Source organism: Syngnathus leptorhynchus, chromosome 6 (assembly GCF_054491065.1).
Source record: "Syngnathus leptorhynchus isolate UIUO chromosome 6, UIUO_Slep, whole genome shotgun sequence".
NCBI classification, from domain to species: domain Eukaryota; kingdom Metazoa; phylum Chordata; class Actinopteri; order Syngnathiformes; family Syngnathidae; genus Syngnathus; species Syngnathus leptorhynchus.
Genome location: NC_141200.1, coordinates 8,727,920 through 8,735,000, shown reverse-complemented (window position 1 = coordinate 8,735,000; position 7,081 = coordinate 8,727,920). Strand labels below are relative to the sequence as shown.

General features: G+C 38.8%; 1 protein-coding gene across 1 annotated transcript in view; it reads right to left on the bottom strand.

Moving 5' to 3' along the window:
* The window catches only part of cdh13 (cadherin 13, H-cadherin (heart)), a 114,860-nt gene that overhangs the window by 40,237 nt on the left and 67,542 nt on the right, over positions 1–7,081 (bottom strand). The gene's annotated exons all lie outside the window — the stretch shown is intronic.

The following is a 7,081-nucleotide window of genomic DNA, read 5'->3' as shown; positions in this document are numbered from 1 at the left end:
ACATCAGAAAGGAATTTCAATTCATTGGCATGGTGCACTATAGGCATAAACCTTCGTGGGTTCTTTTTCATGCCGAGCGTGAATCTACCACATACGTCAGTAGATCTGCCATCACCTCAATTAAATTCACCAAAGTCCTGTTTCATGCCAATAAATGTAGTTATAGCAGGCATAAGAATTAGTCCAGCAAATTGTCAGGTGAATTGTGTGCATATCAAAGAAAATTCCCCTGGTTCCTCAGAATGCCCAGAGATAAAGCAAATTATCAAAGCACGTCAGGCATTGCTCCAGCACAAAAAAACGCACACAGCAGTTTTATATTGGGGTGAAAATGGGCTGTCTACTTTGCTATTTCTGTACCCCAGGTAAGAAATAATGACCTTAAATTGTTTTCTGCCTTGGGGTGCTTATTGTATTTTGAAGCTCAAGGGAAACATGAGCACACCAGCAATTTCCAATTCACCTGCCTACCTCTTCAAAGAAAAAAATGATTGTTCATATACGAGCATGTATGCATGTATGTAGGACCTCTGCTCCTATGAGAGAGGGGGAGAGAGAGAGAGAGAGAGAGAGAGAGAGAGAGAGAGAGAGAGAGAGAGAGAGAGCACGCACTGTGTGTGTGTGTGTCTGTGTGTGTGTGTGTGTGTGTGTGTGTGTGTGTGTAGCTGCCACAATGAAGCATTACAAGTGACAGACTCACCATCCAATTCATACCCTGAACAGACCGGTATTTCACAAATGGCACAGACTCACATTGGTTTTCCAATATGCTGTACAACCCTGAATTACAGCCCCACAACACTAGTTAAAAAAACACTCACTGTAAAAATGGCAATAAAAAAATGATATACTATAGCCTCCCACTACACATTGAAATCCATTACATCCCAAAAAAATGTCCACATGCTAATCCTGCAAAGAAATATCCTCCTCCTGCAGAAAGTGCTGATGCAGTAATCCGAGAAGCCCGTAAAACATCCTACTCTGTTATTCTGCAAAGGGCAGATTATTCAAAATGCTCCCAATGATGATACTCTGAAGTATTGTAGTTGTATCTGTAAATACTGTAGTTCCTTTCTTAGGCATAAACTTTGTGCATAAACAGAAGTGTGCATATTGTCTTTACACAAGGCATAGACACAAATATGCTAATATGTAATAAGTGTGACTGGATGTTTTCACATATAAACCAAATGTACTCAATAAAACACAGCAATGAAAAGTATGTATTTTTTAGTATGACATGAATTCATTGAATGTTACCATAGATTTCCCTCGCTACAGTATAAACTCAAAACCAATAGTACAGTAATAAGGTACAATATTAGCTGTTGTTGCAACGAAACATTTAATGATGAAATAAAAAATTTAGCTTCCATCCAAAGTGATATGTTTCTTCTTGCCCTTGAGCATAAACTTGAAAATAACAGCTTATGTTGTGGAGGAATGAATCGTCAAGTGTGAGGATTGCAGCCACAAGAATCCCTTCATTTGCCATAATTCATGCCTGATAAGGATGTTGAGTGGACTGAGCAAATAACAGGTGGTTGGCTCTGGTAGACCTAACACTTCTGTTACAATATGCCCTACAGAGTAACACACCCTGTTGTCTAAAACCATCAACATGAACTGAGATACTATCACCCAAGAAATGAGCTAATGCAATGTGACAATGGCTGCCAATGTTTGCTGCTAATTCTAGCAAGCTTGCGGGTAACTTGTTGGGAATGTTCATAAATATGCTCCGATTGCGCCCTAGTTCACTCTGACCATTCGGGAAATCAGAGCATTGCTCACATGTGCTATTCACTTATTTAGTGCACCAAAATTGGAGTGCCAATGCGTGCTCTGACTAGTTGCACGGTGCGCCGGTGTGGCAACAATACAGACGGAAATATTTCAAGTATGAGCTGCAACAAGTTACTTTTAAACTTAATAGACATAAAATAGTCTGTAAAGTCTGTTTCTAATTGGAATTTTGTTATTTGAACTTGTACTTCAAAGTTAGAGTTCGGTTAAATGTTCAGTTGTAGCATTTGGTGCATTTTAGAGCAAGAAGAAAAAAAAATACAGAAGGCCATGCTGTCAATTTACAATTTTTACATCTTGTGCAATTTCAGTGTTATATTGAGCACTGTTTTAAAATAAAATCTGGCCTCGATTTAACAGACTTTATGATATGTTCAAAGTAATCACAGAAATGTCTTGCTTGTTTTATTTTTCAACAAAAGTTATAGTGTCAAGCTTTTCATGAGGCATGTAAAACCAGGATACCTTTTGGACAACATTTATAGGCCAGTAATCAGCCAAGCTCTGCTCGGTTTTCAGATCTCTTATAAAAGAAAGTGTCACACTCCATCCATTATTCTCTATTGCTTTTCCTGTTCAGCGCTGTGGGTGATCTATCCTGGCTGGCAGGGTACAACCTGGACTGGTTGGCAATCAATTAAGGGCATATAAAGACAACCAATTCAATTCACATTCCTACCTTTGGGAAATTTCCTCAGTTCTCAAAAATAATCAAAAAACTCTTTGTGAAAAGATCAAATCACTTTTTTGAAAGCCATATTTTAAGTGAAACAGGTCAACTGCAATGGCAGCGATTACAAGCCATGGAGGTTTTCATCAACGTTGAAAAGGCCACAATTATCAAATTATTTATTCCTACAAGGAATTTGCAAAGTTATAAAAACAGAGAAAAAGCATAATTATGTCTTAATAATTATCTTGAAAACAGATAAAAATATGTACAGTAAAATGAATGGATCAATCCTTGGGCCAATTTTATTCATTTTCTATATCCTAAAAAGATCATCTATATCAAAGTTCCTCACATGTGAACTTTTGCTGATGACAATCATGTCAAGTCAAAATTATCCAAAGCCATATGAATATTACATCTTTAATCAATTTTTTTCAATTCTTTCAGCAATTTTCACATTTGTCCTCAACTTATTTCCTAATACCATACAATCATTTATAATTTACAAATAACAAGTGCAGTTTATATTTTACAGAAGCAGTCAGTAGCTGGCAAAGAGTTCAGAGTATCCCGCCTTTTATTCAATGACAGCTTAGATAGATCCATGCATTCTACGACCCTATAGTATGTCGTTCTGAAAATAAATGAATGTAGTTTACAAAAGAGGGCAATCAGGATCATAAATATAGTGATTAATTTCTACCTGCCAATAATTTATTCATAGAATCACATGAATTCTGTGACCTGGTAAATTGCAGGTTTCAGGTTTGAAGAAAATAATAATGTGCTCCCGAAATGTGTTTAGAGGCCGTTCCATTGCAGGGTCAAGCAACATTAATGTCTACATACTGCATGTATAAGAAAACCAAAGCAAGTGTAAACGAGAGATGCAAGGTGTCGTGACCAATGTGACTCAAACTATCAGCAGCTTTCATAATGAGTAGAATTATTTTTTACTGTGTGTTGTCTGGACAGGCCCCTATCCAGCATTGGTCAGATTAACCACTAGAATGCCAAAAACATCTTAGGCTATGTTCACGTTGCAGGCAAATGAGACCCAAATTGACTTTTTTTGGCCCTTACGTGACCCGTGTCTATTTCTTTTTTAAACAATTCAAGCCCCATAGCTTGCGGTATCTTCTAAACCATTGAAGCAGCTGCTCCAGGGGAGCTGGGAGAAAGCCTGAGACAATAAACAGGTGTTCCTATCAATAGTTTGTCACACATGGTGGTTGATTCACCAAATGCTGTGAAAGCAGATGGTGCTTTGCAGGCCTATGAACCGAATTGCACGATTACACAAAAAACACACACGCACAAATATACCTGTACACAGCCATACACTTTTGCCCTCCAGCTGGAAAAGAGCTGGGTCCTGGGATTTTTGACGTCTCGGTGGTGTCAAAACACACTACGTGGGGTCTCTTTTGGAGCTTGACTATGTCTTAATGAGACTTTCTCAAGTCTCAACTCAATTAAAACATATTTAGAAATTATTGGTCTGGTTGTTTCCTTGGTGCAGTCACAGCATGTGGTAATGTTGTGTCGGAAAAACACTGGCAGGTGTTGATTGAGATACTTGTCTACTTCAGTAAATGTTCACCTCCTATGGGATTTCACATAACCTGCATAAACGATACATCTAATATCTGAACAAACCAGTATTCATTCAATTAGTACTGCATTGCAATATATGTACGAATCACCAGTTCACCAAAAAAAAAAAAAAAAAAAAGAGTGTGATACACATTTCTAAGCCTCAAGTGATTTGAGTAAGCAATGATTTTTGTCAAAGCAGTTGAAAAAAAAAATGAAGTGCTGCACATCACATTATATGGCAAGCTTTGTTTCAGAGACTTCTGATCCGGGAATGACAAATCTGACTATCACACTGCCTTGAAAGGATTTCATCAAAGTCAGGGCTGATCACAGGAAGAAAGCAGTGAAGGAGGAGGGGGGTGAGAGGAATAGTCGCGCGGTAAGAAAAAAAGAATATAATGAGGGAACACATCAACTTGCTGTACAGGTATGATATCATGATCCAATTTCCAGGGAAGGTGGATCTGTGGAGCACATCGCCACACAGTTCAGAGGTTCAGGGTTCGATTCCCGGTCCGGCCTCGCTGTGTGAAGTTTGCATGTTATCCCCATGCCTGCCTCAATCTGAGTGTGCATGAGTGGCATAATGTGGTGGAAAATGGCTCTACAAATATGTAACTTTCATTTGATGCCTCATTTCCAACTGTGCAAAAGTAACGCAACAGTTAAAAAAAGACAGCTTGAGAGAAGCTCTGAAAAACAGACAACCATTTAAACCAAGAGAAACCTCAATCCCCAACCCCCGCAAGGTGATGCTCAAAGTACTCTCAAGTGGGTTCTTTATTTTCTTCACTTACTGTAACAGCTTCATTCTTTTTTTTCAACATATTGTATACTGTAGTCTTACAGATTCCCCTTTGGCTTTAAGCCAGCAAGTCTAAAAAAAGTGTGCAATAGAAGTTACATAACCAAAAATCCACTTATTCCAAAGGTTAATTTTTTAATTGTGAAAAAAGATGAAAAGCTGGTTCAGATATACATTTCCATATTCTTTTTACTTTTGATCCCAGCGGGTGTCCCAGTTCAGGTACTATACATAATTAATAATTTGTACCCTTCTCATGCTAGTTGTAAATTAAACTAAAGGGAAGAAAAAAAGAACACATTTTCCTGCATATAAGTTCACTGTCAGCTTTTCCCAGTTTGAATGGGGACCAAAAAAGGACCATCGGGTTGATAAAGATCAGCTTTGATGGGTTTTACTGTAACAATTATTTTCTAGGTCCTGAATTTAATTTTATGTTGACGCTACTTAGGCTACTATATTTCTGTTTGAGTCTTGGTAATGACGTTTACTTTCGGCCTTAAAGGGGAAATACTTCAGAAAACGACGTTAAATGCCTGATTAGACAAAGTTGGATCATAGTATTGTTAAAAACCAGGTCAATTCTTTACTGTACCTCAGGGGTCACCAACATGGTGCTCACAGGCACCAGGTGGCCCCCGAGAGCCACAGTAGTAGGCTTGTTCTAAAAGTAGTTTACGTCTGATGGAACATTACGATTTCCAAGGAATGTTGTAGATGAGATGAGCTGAAAATGTAAACACTCTATCGACACTATGTTAGAGTGACACAATACAGGTTTTAGTTTTGGTTGAGGAGGCGCTATTTTGTCTGAAGTCGACCACATTTTCCTTGAGTGCCAGCATGCATTGTCGTGAAATCCTGAGCTCTTGCTCACCTGCAGTTGGACTGAATTGCTTTTCTCTTTCCACGAGTGGCTGTGTTCTGGATGAATAGCACTGAGGTGGTGAATAAAATTGTGTTTAAACAATGTCGTATAATGACGTTAAATTAAACATTTATTTACGATTTTTGATTCTGTTGTACACGCCACCAAAAATCCGGAGTCACTTTTAAAGCCACCAAACTACACTGTCTAAACACACTATGTTAAACCCCAAATTAAGCAGAGCTGCACTCAGTTTGGGATGTACAGGCTAAGGTTACTGAACAACAATTCCTTCTGATAACAGGCACATACTGGATCACACGAAGAGGTTGTTGAGGCAAATTTGTGTTTGACAATGTGTTCGCTGTGTATGCATGGGGTGCACACAGTAATTGTCTAACTCGACGTCTTGGTGCTGCTTCCTCGATAAAAAACAGTATCCATCCTGTCAATGCAGGGCCCGGTGTGCGTTGACTGTAAATGTCAGTGTCCCAATGTATATGTAGCAGAATTATGCTAGCTCCCTTGCACTAAACCTGGGCATTTCAGGAAGTGAAGAAAGGATTGTGTAAAGTTTAAAGGCCTCATTTAAGATGAAAATGGACAGAAAGTCATTAATTCATTCATCTTCCAAGCCGCTTATCCTCACGAGGGTCGCGGATATGTTTTTGGTAGGCGGGGTACACCCTGAATTGGTCGCCAGCCTGTCCAAAGATATATATAGACGACAAAACATCCACGTTCACAATCCCACCTACGGACACTAAAGTCACTTATTGTATTTCTTTTGGTAGAATGCTCTTGCGTTGCACATCTCAGTCGAATGCAATATGTTTCTGCTGACAGACAGCCGTGTTGCATCCTTTCCTGTGTGAGCGAGTCACACGGGTGACAAAAATCCACTTTTGTACTGTCTTTCATTGAATCCATTCTAGAGGAAAACGATGGCCCTTTGTTGCTTTTACTATCTTCACTCCTTTGAAAGTGAAGCTAAAGTTTGACCAGCTGTCGTACGTCAGCGTCTCAGGCTTTGGGTTGTCTAGATCGCAGCTGAACTATTGGTTGTCGTGTGACAGTTGTGAAGAAGCTTTGACGTGTTCTCGGTATTGCTCTTTTTTTATTTTTAGGACCAAGTAACTGGCTTTGTTCTTCACATTGGAATCCAAATGTGTGCAGATGTAGTGCCCCTATAATGTCAAACATTTATTTATGTTGAAATAGAGTAGTTAGGTCTATCAAATAGTGCATTCAAGATGTGTCAATTCCAATCAAAACTATAACGGGCAGTCGCACGATGTCACTAATTTGAATGCTTTATTTGTTTTTA